We start from the raw sequence: 13652 nt of genomic DNA, 5'->3' as shown, positions 1-13652 counted from the left end.
TGGTTTTGGTTTTGGGGACGAACCTCCATCCGTTTGTGACTCTGCCCCAGGTGGGGAAACTGCTCTGTTGGTTAATTTGTTAATTCCCCCAGATCCCAAAACTGGACTAATTTTCGAGCAAAGGCCATTTTGCTGCAGCTTGTCTTGTTTTGTATGTCTGTGTGTGTGTCCATTTGTTCTAATTATTCTCCTTTTGGTTACCCCAAATCTAATGAACGTTCTCTCCTAGGAACCCCTTTTAACGAGCCCAAAATGGACAAAGGGATTTAGATATTGATGTGCAGTGTTTCTGTACTTTGAATTGTTTGCCAGTTTAAATTTGTTACTAACTTAGGGGATTGCTGCCCATTTCTGTTGCAGGATCCATATGGCTTATTAGACTCAAGGTTCATAATAATAAAAAGATTATTTTCTTTAGCTCACCAAACTGTGCACAAAGCAACCTTTGTTTTTGTATTTAATGTTGTGGCACCTTGTTTAATGTCTTAGTCCTCAACTGATTACTTGCAACCTCAGCATGCCTTTTAAAAAGAGTATTTTTCTTTCTGGTTAAAATGTAAACATATGTGCACATATTTGTATATATGTGGCTTTTAAGAATCATATCAACTTTACCAAGTAAAAACCAGGTCATACTGTAATTGAGCTAGTTAAAAGGTTTCAGTTTTTTTTAAATACAGCATTTTAATGTGGTAAAAAGACATAAAACAATTAAATATGTTTTAGACTACTAAAAGGTGACTTCAAGAGTTTTGTTGAGAGTTTTAATGTTGTCTAAGAAATGAGAGGAAAGGTAATTGACTGGTAATAGTAAAAAGAGGGACATAAAAAGTGGTTTGTCTTCAAGTAAAATTATCTGGCTGTGCCAGAATGTGAAAAAAGATAAAACTTGGAGGTATATTGTAAGTTATAGAAAGCTCAAGATGATGTAAATTTTATTTGTCTTGGTTTATAGTACTGCAAATAACAGGTTTAACAAGAAGTAAATCTGTTCAAAATTTGACAGTATTAGATCAGTTTTGGTAGATTTATTTATAAGATTGGTAAACCTTTGCTGCAAAGTGTTTCCATTAATATGAGATTATAGGTGATAATAGAGATAAGATGCAAGTTCTTGCATGTGCTGTGAACATCTGGGAGATTATACAGCACAATTTTGTTACCTATGAAAAAGCCTCTTTTCGTTAAGTATGTAATTTCAGTAAAATGATGGCCTGCCATGTGGCACCCTGGGACAAAAGGTGGTGTGCCATCCAGATAAAGCCTGCTCTCTGATCTGGAATGCCAAAACCATGTTTTCCTTTTGTCCCACCCCACTGGACATCCAGAGGTAAGGAGGTTTCCCCAGTATTGCCAGTTGTTCTCTTTGCAACTCAGTCGGCCCGACATGTTAGACAAAAATTACAAAGGTTTGAGAGTTTTGAGAAAATGCCCCTCAGCCAGTTAATAGAGATAGCACAAAAGATCTTTTAAAACAAGAAAAAATTACCATCTACTGGGAAATTTGTCTGGTGTACCAGAGTCATCACAAACTGACTTAAAGTTAAAACTGTTAAGTAAATAAAAACAGGAGATTCCAAAAGTCTGGGCAGAAGACAATCCTCCAGGGCTAGCAATTAACCAGGTTCCCCTTGTGGTGGAACTCTTACCCAAAGCGTGCCCCATCTGCTTGTGGCAATACCCGATAAGCCTGCAGGCCCAGAAAGGGATTAAAGTCCACATACAGAGGCTAAGAGACAATGATATTCTCATTCCTTGTGTCTCTCCCTGGAACATGCCCTTGCTTCCAGTACAGAAGCCAGGAACAAATAACTATCACCCTGTACAGGATCTGAGAGAGGTTAATAGATGAGTTCTGAGTCTACACCAAACAGTGCCAAATCCTGAGAACACCTGGTACTCTGTTCTGGACCTGAAAGATGCTTTCTTCACTTTGCCTCTTGCTCTGGTGAGTCAACCCTTTTTTGCCTTCAAATGGACTGACCCAGATACAGGGGTAAAAGAACAGCTGACATGGACACATTTACCTCAGGGTTACAAGAACTCTCCCACTCTTTTTGATGAGGCATTAGCAAGAGATCTTTTGGAATTTAGGGAAGAACACCCTGAGATAGTGCTCCTCCAGTTTGTGGATGACTTGTTAATAGCCTCGACCCCCCCTCAGAAGCTTGTTACCTTGTGAGAGGCAACTGAGGAACTGTTAAGGACTTTGGGGTGATTGGGCTATAAAGTCGTGGCTAAAAAGGCCCAATTGTGCTGTCAGGCTGTGACTTATCTGGGCTACAAATTGCAGAAAAAAAGAGGACTTTGTCTAAAAAAAGAGTCCAGGCTATGTTGTAGATGCCATCCCCAGAAACTAACAAACAGGTGCTCGAATTTCTGGGAGCTGTCAGATACTCCAGGCTGTGGATTCCAAATTTTACTGAAACAGCTCACCTCCTATATGACTCCCTTAAGGGAAAAACTCACTTAACTGGACTGATAAATGTGAACGGACCTTGCAGCAGCTCAAATGGGCCTTGACAGAGGCCCCAGCCCTGGGACTCCTTGATGTTACCAAGCCACTCACCTTGTTCATAGATAAACTCAGGGGCATTGCCAAAGGAGTCCTAACCCAGGACATTGGCCCTTGAAGAGGCCTATAGCCTATCTTTCTAAAAGACTAGATCCAGTGGCAAAAGGGTGGCCTCCATGCCTAAAAATTCTGGCCGCTATGGCAATGTTACTAAAAGAGGCTAAGAAACTCACTTTTGGACAGAAGATTTCTGTAGTGACCTCCCATAGTTTAGAGACTCTTATCAAAACCCCTCCTGAAAAATGGCTTTCAAACACTAGAATTTCACACTATTAGGCCCTGCTCCTATACCCAGAGTTGGTAGTTTTCTTTTTTTCTTTTTTTTTTTTTTTTTTTTTTGGTCTTTTTCGTTTTTATTGGTACCAGGGATCGAACTCACAACTGCCTGCTTGCAAGGCAGGCACTTATGCCGCTGAGCTAAATCTCCAGCCCCAGAGTTGGTAGTTTTCAAGACTTCTTCAGCTTTAAACCCAGCCACCCTTATGCCTGACAATGACCTGAGGAATTTCACAGATGGAATCAGCTTCATCCAGAACGGCAGATGAGTGGCCAGAGCAGCAGCGACCACTGAAAAGGAGGTACTCTGGGTTAAGCAGTTAGAGCCTGGCACCTCTGCCCAAAAGGTAGAACTCATTGTTTTGACTGAGGTACTAAAACTAGCCATGGGAAAGAGGGTAAACATTTATACTGATAGTAGATATGCTTTTGCTACTATACATGTACATGGAGCCATCTATTAGGAGCGAGGTCTCTTAACCTCAGCTGGGACTAAGATAAAAAAAAATGCTCCACAGATCCTAGACTTGCTGGCAGCATTCTGGTTGCCTCGGTGGGTTGCTGTTATTCATGCTAGGAAACAATTAGGCAGATCAGGATGCTCAAAAAGTAGCAACCATATCAGAGGAGCCAACCAAAAAAGTAATTGCTCTGATGCTAGTCCCTCCAACCTTGTCAGAACCAGTCTACACAAAGAATGATTGCACTGCAGTCATTCTTGTGAGCATTGTTGTGAGCCATCCAACCGATTCTAGTCCCCTGTGACTAAAAGGCAAGTGCAAAATTTCTAGGAGCCACAGGACTGATCCAGAGTTTGGGACCCTGGCAAAGGCCTGTTGCCTATCTTTCCAAGAGACTTGATTCTGTGGTAGCCAGATGGCCACCCTGTCTGTGGTGATTTCCTCAGTGGCCCCCTCATAAAGGAGGCTTAAAAATTGACTTTTAGACAAAAATTGTTTCCTCCTATTCACTGGAGACTCTCATCAAGGCCCCACCAGACCGATGGATGTCTAACTTCTGAGCCATACATCATCAGGCACTACTTCTGGAAACAGCTGCTTCAAACTTGGCTACTTTGCTGCCTGAGGACGACCCCTCGTTGCCTCACCACAATTGTACTGAGGTCATCAATCACCTCACGGGACTTTGACCTGATCTAGTGGATAAGCCACTATCTGGAGTTCCATGCTACTTCTCTGATAGAAGCAGTTACGTGTCTATCAAGGTAAGTGGGTTGCAGGAGCTGCTGTTATACACTCTCAGGTTCTATGGGAACAAATCTTAGAGCCAGAGACATCAGCATAGTGGGCTAAACTCATTGCCCACACTGAGGCCCCAAGTTGTCTTTATCAAAAATGGTGTTTATTGTCTTCTGGGGTCAAAAGATTGAAAATGCTCCCCAAATTTGAACTTGTTGGCTGCCATCTAGATGCCAAGGAGAGTGGCTACTATCTGCTGTATGACCCATTGGGCAGAAGATGATCTTGTTATATGGGAAAATAATTTGGCAAATGCCACCTTCTAAAAGACAGCCAGAAAGCCCCAAAATCAGTGGGGATTGAGATAAGCTTGACATCACTGCTGATCCCACCTACTTTCTTTGTCAGAGCCTATTTGCCCTTGAAAAGACTAGCATCTGGTAGCTCAACTTCTGAGAGAAGTCCCCAGGTGGGGGCTAATATCAAGCTAGCCCAGTCTGTGAGCTTTAGATGCCCTCAGTGCCAATTGGTAAATCCAAAAGAACTGTGACAAATAGAAACCACTGGTTATTGTGGGACTATGCCTAGAAAACACTGGAAAATAGATTTTGCAAAAATAAAAGGCCTGAATTTCAAGGATATAAGTGTTTACTTATGATGGTTGATACTTTCACTAGATGGGTAAAAGCGTTTTCTACTTAGTCTGAGTCAGCTCTGATAGCAGTTTCCCTGATTTGGTCTCCCTTTTTATCCATGGGGTCTGACAATGGCCTGGCTTTTATAGCCTAGTAACTCAAATTAACCTAAGATTTGCAGATCAATTAAAAAACTCCATTGGGCTTACCTGCCTCAGAGTTCAGGAGAGGTAAAAAGATAAGTCAGATTTTAAAGACCATAATTATAAATGGCCTTAAAAACTGGTGAAAACTGGGTCTCTTTTCCTTTTGCCCCTTTTGCGTGCATGATGTACCCCCTATGTTGCAGATATTTCCTCTTTTGAGGTTTTATATGAGAGACCTTCCTCTTATACTTAAAGGTTTCTAAAAAAATTAGCTGATTTAACTAATCAAGATCTTATTAAGTCCCCCCCCCCAGAATTTTCAGCTAGCTCTGACTTGCATCCACTGGTTATTTCGCTGCTGCCCACTTCGAGCTGGAGAGCCTAGGCACCTAGATAAAGCGACCTCACTGTGAATCTCTTGAGCCGCAATGGACTGTCAAAGTAGCTGAAAGCCTGCCTGGATTCATTGTTCCTACTGCAAGCAGGTCCGGGCTTCAAAAGACAATCAGCCTGCAGATAAAGGAACTGTCATTTCTTCCAAGGACACTTTAAAGTTCAAGATTGTCTAATGTAACTGATAATTTTGTGTTCTCCTCCTTGGTAGAGACCCCGAGGAGGCCTCTGTCTGACTTAAAAATGTTACTTGTATGATAAAACAGAGTAAATTTAAATGTTGGTTTTCTTTCTCCTTTTGGTTAACAGCTTTAATGACAGCTGCAAGACCTTTGCTAATCCTCTTACTGGGCCTTGTATTGTAAACAAGTTGATAAACTATATCAAAGATCTTAAAAGCTTATGATTTTAAAGACACATGCAATGTTATAAACAGATACCAATGAGTCAATGATTTGACTCACTGACTAAAATCAGTGGGGAATGTTGTACTCTAGGGGAAAAAAAGCTTCATTATATGTGTATTATAATGAAACCTATAACATGGCGTACTGTATGTGTTTTCTTTTTCCCTCTGGATGACCTAGTTGGTATGTTAATCAATGCTCTTCTCTGTAAAGAATTGTAAAACCTTACCTAATTGATATGTTAACCACTGTTGCCCTCTACAAACAGATGTGGTGCTAAGATAAGCTAACAAGAGTTGTTAATTACTCCTAGGATTTCCCATTCTCTGCTGAGGAAAACCAGGATGTTTCCCTGATTTAAACTTGTTTGAAGTAACTTGCTTGTATGCAAGGGAGACTTTCTTGTTAGCACAACCCTTACCTGACCTTGCTCTCCCCAAGAAATGTAATCTGGCCATATCTTCTGTTCTGTAAAGTGCCGTACTGCCTCCACTTTCCCCTACATATATATCTAGGCTAAGTTTCAATTTCCTGAAAGGCCATAAAGACTTTGGGTTTCTGGTGACCCCTTCCCAACCCAGTGATGGTCTGTCATAAAATGTGCCTTAGCTTCAAAGTAATTACAGAAAAATGTTATGGCTTAACCCTAATACACCAAAAGGTTTAAGTTCCAAAGCCTTGTGAAAACTTAAGTTTCAGCTTCTTGTAACTTTCAACCCCTTCCCACCTGTTAGTGTTAACGAGCTGTCCTGAGATAATTAACTTTCTACTTTCTTCTCCAAATGTTATTGCAGATGTGCTATTCTAAGATAATGTTTATCTGCAGGATGGGAGTAACTTCAGAGGCACCAAAGGCTCCTGAGGTTGTCATAACTAAGTGAACAGCTATACAGTTTCCAGATTCGGATCAACAAGTTTGATGGCTCTGTGGGTTTCTTTGTCATTCCCCCCCACACACACACCTTTTCCTCTGGCCTCTTTTTAAAGCCCTTCCTTCAGTCTCTGGCACGCAGTCTCCAAATTGTCTCCTGGAGACTCATCACCAGGCCTGGCCTAAATAAAGCCTTTGCTCCCCAAATTTCAGTCTCTTGCTTCCTTGGATTTTGTTCCAGGGTCTGAGTTATTAGAATTTCCTGGCAAAATAAACATGAACTTAGAATAGACCCTTGTGCTTAGCAATGCTTCTGAATTAAGGGACACAGGAATAGCTGCCCGAGCAAGGTTTGTGTTTTTACCTGAGTCAATACCATTCACTGACTGTGGGCGATGGGAGGAAGAGTACAAGAAATGAACAAGAAATAAGCCTCTACCACGATCCAGCTCCATGCACAGGTCACTGATTCCTGGGGGACAGCCAGACTCCAGCATTTTCCTGTGAGTCAGAGCCATTCATGGACTGTAGGGGGAAAGAACAAGAAATAAACCAGAAGCTTTAAAACAAAAAAGCCAACTCTCTTCATCTCAGTAAGCAATTTGCTGATCTAGAGAAACACAGGCTGTGATGATAGGTATTCTTGTGAAATGAAAGTTGATGCTTGTGGTGTTTGGTGTTTCACTGACTCTGGAGGTCTAGGGCTGGTGGTCTGATCATCTATTCAGAGGATCACAGTACACAGTGTGACATCTATGGGGGGATCTCCTTCTGAATGCAGTAACCATTATTAACTTTCAATTATCTTGTTTTGAGGTCCTGTATCAGTTTCTTTGCTTTGTTGGGTTGAGTTTTATTCTGTTTTGTTTTGTTTAATTTTGTTATATCCAATGGCATGGACAGCTATTTCCAAGATAACAAGATATACTATCGTAGCTATTGGCTTATTTTGAAGTCATTTATTGCATTCATTATTTTGCTTTTATTGTTTCTATTCTGTTCAGTTTTGTTGGATTTCTACTATATCTGAAGATATCTACAGCTATTTTGAAGACAACAGGAGGCATTATGGTAACCATTGTTGATTTCATATTGTTTTGAAGTCCTGTGTCACTCATACTGGTTTTTTTATGATTGGCTTTGCTCTGTTTTATTTTGCTTGTTTGTATTCTTTTTAAAATTAAAAAAAAAGATTTGTATTTCCACAATTTTGGGGAGCAGAACTGTTTCCTTTTTTCCTGATATAATGAAAATAAGCATTCACATCTTGTGTAGGGGATATCAAACCCTGCTTCACAGAGCCTGAGTTCATTGTGACTTGGAACCTCATACATTCTTTCCAGGCTGCATTCTTGGGTCTCTTTACCCAAGGAAGGTTTAGAGCACCCCCTTACCAGCTGCCTCCTCCCACCCCATGTGCATTCACTGTAGTTTCTTTTCTTTCTTTTTACAGAGAAAAAAGAAATAACAAAAAAATCAAGAAGCAAAAATACATAAAATACATAAAAAACAATAAAAAAGCAAAACAACAACCACAACAAAGAATGATAATAGCAGCTATGTAGGTTTTCAAAACAAGATGATAAGAACTTAACAATGGTTGTTACATTGCATATTGTCTTTTTAAAAACAGTTTCTCAGTTTACTAGGTACAGGAATGCAACAAAACAATAAAAGGAACAAAACATTGGATTTCAGAAACCAGACAGAAAGAAATGCCTGACAGTTGCTGTAATGTGTATTGTTATCTTCCAAGGAGATGCTCAGACTACCAGTTTTAGGCCTGTAAAGTCAATAAAACAATACAAGCATTATGTTATTATTATTGCTTTTACTTCAGTTGCTAGCATCTCAGCCAGGCTTCCTCTGAATCAGTCCATTGCTTATGGGGGTGGTGGGTGGAGGAGGTGGGGATGTTGCTCTTCTTGTCTCCCAGCCTGCACACTGACTGGCTCATGGGAAGGGATGTTTTGGCTTCTTGATTTTCTTCCATTCTCCTTGGAGGCTGCTCTGGCTCACAGGAAGTCATGGTTTAGTTCTTGATTCTTCTGCCATTCCCTGTGACAGCTGCTCCTGTGCAGTACTTTCTAATCTCTAAGTTTAGTGCTACAGGGAAGTGGTCTCCAAACTCTTTTGGAATGAGGGACCATTTTCCTGGAAGACAACTTTTCCAGAAATGGCAGTGGAGTATATGTTTCTTTTCTGGATGATTTAAAGGACAGTACAATCTAAAGCTGCCTCCTGTGTAGTTTTTACCAAGTTTCAGTTTCCTATGAAAAACTAACACCACAACTGATGTGACAGGAGGCGGCACTTGAGTGGAGATGCCTGTGATGTGCAGCAGCTACAGATGAGCTTCACTATTCTGTCCACTGCTCACCTTTTCCTAGGTACCTTGTGCCTAACATGTTGTAGACTAATACAAGTTCATGTCCCAGTGTTGGTACTCTTGCCTATATGGTCTAAAGCACTTGTAAATCTTGTCAATTTCTATGATATCAGATCAGAAAGATATGCAACATTAACACAATCAACAAGCAAATGAAACAAAACCAAAGCTTCCTTCACCTCAGATGGCTGAGCAACACCCAACCCAATTTGCATGCTGGATACTGGGGTCCAGGGAGATCCTTTTCCACCACAGAACCTGTGTAAGCCCCATGATGTCCTGAAATGAGCCAACATTGTGGGAGGAGTTGGGATTCCCCAAGGATGGGCATGACTCAGTCTCTATATGACTGGTCACATTCCAGCATCTTCCTCCCAGATCCTTTACCTAGAAGTCAGAAGTCACATAGTACCAATTCCAGGGCATTAGATGGATGATCACACACTGTAGCCTCCCTTTCCACTGAAAAGTACTTCGCAGCACTATTCATCCTGCCTTTGTTTGTTTGTTTGTATCTCATTTTGTAGAGACACTCAGGAAAGAGGACTTCCAGCAGTTCTTTAAAAACTTGTAGGAGTAGCAGGGTACATGTATTTGAAGCAAGGGGGAATAATTTGAGGGTGATTGGTGTTACCATATCTTTTACTCTGATACACAATCACCAAATAATCACATGGTGTCTAGTATTCTCACTCAAGGATTCTAAAAAACCATATCCTGTGAAACAATGTATTATAATCTGTGAAAGAAAAACATACTGAATTGAAAGAAAAAGTAATGTTGAAGTTAACTAAAGGAAAAATTTGAGTGAACATTTTGCTCATGTGCACACGTGTGTTTCCTGCACTGAAATGGAGGAGAAAATGAGGATAGATGAAGACCCAGTGACATCCTACATTTGGTGCCTTTGTGTTTATGGAAATGATGTGTCTGAGTGAACTTCTTACTGACATAGCCTCTTCAAAAGATTCAGTGAATGTATTCGTGTAGTTTTTAGTAGTGAAGACTGGAAAGGTTAGAGAATCTGAGGCAGCAGATTAGAGTGTGGTGAAGCAGCTGAACAATTAGCTGTGACCTTTCAATCACAAAGACCTTTTAATCACAGGCCAGAAAATGTGTGCAAAACATTGACCTGCCCTGCACAGGGCCTGAGTCTGATGTCAGAGTGGGATATAAAGATGGAGGCCATTGGCCTCAAGGTCACTGTCTTGTTTCTCTAGAACTGTCCCTGTCTGCCTACAGGATGTATTTTCTTTTCCACTCTCACTTTTTGGAGCACTTCTTTTCCTTCAGAACATTTCTTCTTCCTTCTTTTTCTCCCCACTTTAACCCTTCATAAATGTACAATCACTTATAGTCTTCATCTGTCCCATTATTTGACCTAGGGCCTGGAAGGGATCCAGGTGTACCAGTAACCTGTAACAACCCCATAATAATTCATTTGCCTTTATTTTGGCATTACAATGTGAGTCCCTTTCTAGGTAAGCATCTCTGTCTACCTTCATTTCTTTTGGTGTCAGAGTTCCATTAGGTACAGGCTTGGGGCATGAGGCACACATGGTGGGGCCAGTTTTTCACTACAAGGTACTTGGGCCTAGTGCTCTTAGTATGGCTACAGAATTTTTATGGTACTTCTTCACTTGGGGAAACTCAGCATTTGTTCCATCACTACCGAAATTTTACTCAGTAAATATGCATTTGCCTATAAAAGAGATAAAATGAAAGAAAAAATTTCAATCAAGCACAGAAAACAAACCAATCCCAGTGGATTTTCCAAAGATTAAAGACAGAATACTTTAGTTCCCTTTCAATAAATTCCCCAAGGCATGGGTTACTTTGGGGACATGTAGCTTCCAATGTAGAAATGACATAACAACCTGGGAGAATGTTTATGTAACTGAAGAAGATAGTTAATTTGTTCCAAAGTGGAATCTTAATATTCCAGAGATTAAAATTAAGAATAAAACCATAAAACTCCTGGAAAAACCTGACTTTTTTCTATGTAGGTGCACTAGCTGGGCAGGAGATAGATGGCACCCTGGAAAGGAATGCAGTTCACACTGATTCCAATTTTGTTTTAGTTCTTTGTGTCACCTTAAAAGAAGAAAATAATTCATCAGAATGTAATTTTATATCATACTGAAACTTCATTTTTGTCTCTTTATTCTGAGAGAATAAATGTGGCTGGCATTTAAACAGTGACATACAAAGTGTGGTAGAAAGTATAGTGAGTGTTTAAATAAAAATTATTACAGTAAAAGACACACAGGCATTCACCCTACCCCTCAAAATACTCCTTTTAGTTTCAAATATCTTTTGGAAGCATTTCTGCATTCTCTCATGAATGTTTTTAGCTATGCCATGTGGCTGTCCCAGAACATAAATGGTTTCAAAATATTTGTCACCCATCTTCATTTTAACTGTGGAAAATTTAGAAGCCACAAGATACCAGATAAAGTGAGAAGGTGGGTTAGGACACACCGTAATGTGTTTTTGGCCTCCCTCTTCCATTGAGGGCACTTAGCGTGAGGTTTTTCAAACCAGTTTTGATTACCTCATGAAGACCTTCATGAAAGAGGACTTCCGGAACAGCTTCGGAAAGTGGCAGGAATGATCGATACATGTGTTCTAAGTCAAGAGGAAGAGATGGTGAATAGGATTTATGGCACTGTTTTACTTTTTATATCAATGGCTTTTTAAAAAATTTATTTAAAGAGAAAAAATACAAAACAGAAAAAGGTTAGAATAATATATAATTTCAAAAAAGTAAACAGTAAGAAACCACTAGTTGATAAATTACATATTTTCCTCTTATTATAAATAGTTGTTCAAGTTACAAAAGTAAAGCATACAAAGTGTACACTCAAACAGCAAGACTGCAAACAGTTCTGTTCAATGATCCAATAAAAACTTAGTAATCTGTTTACAAAACCTACACACTTAAATATATATGCAGTTATATCCTTTCTTTTCTTCTCTTTTTTATAATAGAATTCCACAATTTGGGTTTTATTACTCCTATAGTTCTTATTACTTTTACACTAGATAATTGCTTTATTTTTTATTTATTTTCTCCTGTAGCCCACTGGTTGTTTAAAATATTGTTATTTAATTTCCATGTTTTTATGCAGGTTTTACAATTTCTTTTGTCATTAATTTCCAATTTCAGTGTCCTATGGTCAGATATTACACATGGGTTAATTTCAAAACCTTTTTAGTTACTTAAGAATGTTTTATGGGATATATATATATATATATATATATATACCATATATATATATGGTCTATTTTGGAGAATGTCCCATGCACAGGTGGGAAGAATGTACATTCTGATGTGCTTGGTTGGAACACTATGTAAACATCTACTAAGACCAGTTTCTCTCAGGTATGATTCAGTTCTATTATTTCTTTGCTGACTTTTTGTCTAGTTAATGTATCTGTTTGTGACAATGGGCTGTTAAGTTCCCCTGTTATAATTGTGTTCTTGTGAATTTGGTTTTTCATGTCCATTAGTATTCATGTTATATAGTTGGGTGCTCCTGTATTTGATATATATATATTTATAATTGTTAGTTCTTCCTCTTGAATTTTTCCACTAATGAGTACTCTCTTTATCTCTTTTAATCATTTTTAGGTTTGAAGTTCACGTTGTCTGCAAATAGAATAGTTACCCCAGCTTTTTTCTGGGTTCCTGTTGCTTGGAATACTGTTTTTCATCCTTTGACTTTTAATCTATAAGTTTCCTTTTGGGTCACATGTGTTTCTTGTATACAGCATATTGTGGGATCATGTTTCTTGATCCATTCTGTCAACTTATTTCTTTTGATAGGTGAATTGAGGCCATTTATGTTTTTGGATATCACTGATATGTACTGACTTGATTCTGCCATGTTATGTTCCAGTTGTTTGCTTTCTGCATATCTCCCTTGTTTAACTGCTGGTCCTACCTGGTGGCTTCTTTCTGTTGTTGTTCTGGAGATTGTGGGTCATTTTTATCTCTGTCTAGTATGTCTTTCAATAACCTTTCTAGGGTTGGTTTGGTGAACGTGAATTTCTTTAGTTGTTCTTTGTCATAGAAGTATCTTGTTTCTCCATTAAATATTTAAATGTTTTCTGGGGGGGGGGGGGCCTGGGGATTTACCTCAGCAGCATAAGTTTGGTGGGACTTAAAACAAGATGACATTAAATCAGCACTAGTTAATATTATGTCTTGTTTTCTTCAAAATAGCTGTTCATATCATCACAGGCAATAATATCAAACAGCCCAGAATAAAGCCATTCCAATTAATGAGTGAAAACTTTATAAACCTTCAAAGCTACATAATGGGGGTTCATGATTACCACATACTTTTATATATTTGAATCATTTCTTCCAATGGGGAAACTATTTGGTATTCATACATGTGAATTTTATTTATTTCACTTATGAGTATGGTCTCAAGCTGCATCTATTTATTTATAAATATCTTAATATGATCCTTCTTTATAGCTGAGTAGTACTCCATTGTATAGAAATACCACAACTTTTTTATCCATTCCTCAGTTGATGGACACTTGGGTTGTTTCCAAGATCTGGCTATTACAAATTGTGCTGCTATAAACATGGGTGCACGTATATCACTGTATTATGATGCTTTCAGTTCTTCTGGGAATAAGCCTAGAAGTGGAATAGCTGGAACAAATGGAACTTCCAATCCCAGCTTTTTGAGAAATCTCCAGACTGACCTCCATAATGGTTGCACCAGTCTACACTCCCACCAA

The sequence above is a fragment of the Cavia porcellus genome, unplaced genomic scaffold, assembly GCF_034190915.1.
Source record: "Cavia porcellus strain 051 isolate PalLab524CR breed Dunkin Hartley unplaced genomic scaffold, mCavPor4.1 scaffold_50, whole genome shotgun sequence".
NCBI classification, from domain to species: Eukaryota; Metazoa; Chordata; class Mammalia; order Rodentia; family Caviidae; genus Cavia; species Cavia porcellus.
This window is presented reverse-complemented; position numbering follows the sequence as displayed.